This window comes from Anguilla rostrata, unplaced genomic scaffold (assembly GCF_018555375.3).
Source record: "Anguilla rostrata isolate EN2019 unplaced genomic scaffold, ASM1855537v3 scaf1088, whole genome shotgun sequence".
Taxonomy (NCBI): Eukaryota; Metazoa; Chordata; class Actinopteri; order Anguilliformes; family Anguillidae; genus Anguilla; species Anguilla rostrata.
Window position 1 is genome coordinate 1 of NW_026986428.1, and position 2,700 is coordinate 2,700.

General features: G+C 33.0%; 1 long non-coding RNA gene across 1 annotated transcript; it reads left to right on the forward strand.

Annotated features, from left to right (window-relative positions):
* Positions 1–6: 6 nt before the first annotated feature.
* Positions 7–2,180, forward strand: LOC135247145 (uncharacterized). The gene is made up of 3 exons (XR_010328093.1): positions 7–223; positions 341–445; positions 758–2,180. It is a non-coding gene; the product is annotated as an uncharacterized LOC135247145 (long non-coding RNA).
* Positions 2,181–2,700: the final 520 nt, after the last annotated feature.

A 2,700-nucleotide genomic window follows, 5' to 3' on the forward strand; every position in this document is an offset into this window, starting at 1 on the left:
GCAAATAGTAGCGCATCTAGATTTTGACCAGTAGTTTGTATTTGTAAATGTAGGATGGCTTTAGATTTTCTTACTAAAGTCTGCAGGACTTCAAGCACAAAAACCATGTGCTGTGTCTCCTTCCAATTGAACAGCAATTCAACAGATCCTACAAAACCAGGTCTCAGAATTTCTTTTATTTATTTATTTTTTCCAGGTGGAGAAGGAAGAGTTTGCCATAAAAGTGAGTCCAAAGAGATTATTTTTCATTCATGGAAACAATTACTTGAAATGTTAAATTCTTGAAAAGTAAAAAAAAATGTAGTGTTAAGAATGTTTTTGTTTTTCTCCTTTCAATGAGATCATGAAATTGGCTTCTGGAACGAAGGGAGAAGACCCAATTAAGCACGTGAAATTCTACTCAAAGCAAGACCCTTGTACAGCCAAAACACTGGAAAGAAAGGAAGTAAGACATTTTAAATTTAAGATACCACTGAATAGAAGATATTTCCGTTTACATCAGCTTTACAGGGATGTCAGAAAAATGCATCCTCTTTGAATTCTATGGTCTTACACATTAGGACATAACTAACCCTCATGTAGTCCTCAGCAGTTCCTAACAGTAGGTAAATCGAACTTTATGTGACTCCTAACACAAACAAATTGTACTTTGTCATGACATATTCAACCAAAAATAAGCCAGCATGGAAATGAGTGCCACTGCAAACTGACTGCAAACCGGCTCAAATCTAATAAAACTTGTGTTCTGACTCCCCAGATCTCCCAGCTCCTCCCAAATGTCTTTTGTGAGACGGTGCTCCAAATTTTCAGCAAAAATTCAAAGGAAATAGAAGTTTCAGCCCTTATTCCAACAATAACAAAATGGTGTACGGACAACAACTACGAGCTACCTAAATAATAATCGGCCCAGGGCATTTTGATAGAACAGCAGTAAGCAAAAATTTTTTTTTTGAGAAAAGGCCAATAATACATTCCTTATACACCACTGCAGAGAAAAGGCTTAGGTAAAATATATGCAAAAGATTTGACATTCATTAGGCATTCACAAAAAAATGTTTTTTTAATGCCAACATGACATTTTTTGAAAAATATAAAAATATACATTTGTATTTGAGTAATATAAAGGTGAAAGGCTTTCACCACTATTATCTTCCTGGAATAAGTTGAAGCAGCTAAAGATACATTTTTTTCCCTGTTTTATCTTATTGTGTTCAACAATTGCTTCTCAAAGCAAATATGATTTAAAAAAAAGAAAAGCAAATATACTAAAACATATTTTATGGAATGTTTTGGGAGAAGAGGATTTAATTTTATTTTTATTTCATTTTCACTCTAATTGTAGAACATAAAAAGGCTGTCTTGATTATTTTTACCATTTTAATTTTATGTTAATCAACTAACAAGTCATTTTCTTTATTTGTCATTGTCTGTTAGAAATGATTGAGGCTGGGGAAGAAATTACCTGAAATGTTTGAACTGTAACATAAATTATTTTCATGCCAATTATTTACATGAGACTAATGAATTTGTTATTTCACTCAAGTGGACTTACTCCAAAGTGTAAAATAAACAGCAATTATAACAATAACAATTTATTATGAAAAATATTTTTAAACTGACATTCAATCTATAGTTGAAGATATATTCACACCACACAATCTATGTAAAAATAGCCATGTTAATGTTGACAGAATGTAAGGAGCAATATGGACATTGCATAACTAATAGGAATGTCCAATCATTTATAACATCTGGATTCTGTTTTAAAGGAATTATGCAGAATACATTTAATCCCAGATCCTTGTTTGTGTTTACTGAACCATTTGAATTTGAACTTTTTTTTTTTAACTTTAACTTTAATTTTCTAGGTATTTTTAACGTAAAGTGCTCAGCAGCTCAAATTAATGAAGCAAGATCTAGAACAGTGCAGCAATAAGATTCATGTGGCTATTTGTAACATGCTATTATCTGGATATGATGGAAATATTTATAACCATATATAAATGAGCTGTACACCTATATATTACATTTTCAAGATGTGTTTGAGTCTGTGGTGATGATTTGTGCTATTTTGTGAGTTGTGTTTTGTGGTTTCTTGGTTGTGTTTGATGTGTATTTTTTATGTGAAAAATCAAGAAAAATGATGATCACAAAAAATAAATAAATAACTGACCCTCTTACACTGATGTGTTCCTTATGTTTATCTGCTTGACGTGGCACCCCTTATTTTACTCCTCAAAAACGTGACCTCTCACTTGTTTTCTACTTTCTATTTAGTGACAGGGTTTAGATGACAGAGCAAGATAACCTAAGTGACATTCCTGTTGTATACTAATATATTGTGCACTTCCAGTCACTCAAGCCCAGAGTTCCCAGTCTGTTTTATACTAACTATTGCACAAAGAAAGTGTAATAACAATGATGGAGATGAGTTTATTAGATGATGCTTATTTAAGGACATATAAAACAGATGGCACTTTGCGGTTAGCTTCATCGCTGTAAATAGCAACTTTGCACTATGTTATAACAATACATTAGCTACACAGATTGCTAGTGGTGTGATTTGTTTTATGTGGGCCAGCTGTGTGCGATGTAGTTCAATATGCATGTAGGCTGACGTTAGGTATGATAGAACGATAGCACGACAGCTAACACTAGCATTCTATATCGGCCTTTTCCAGTTGGTTGGGCTCAGCTGGC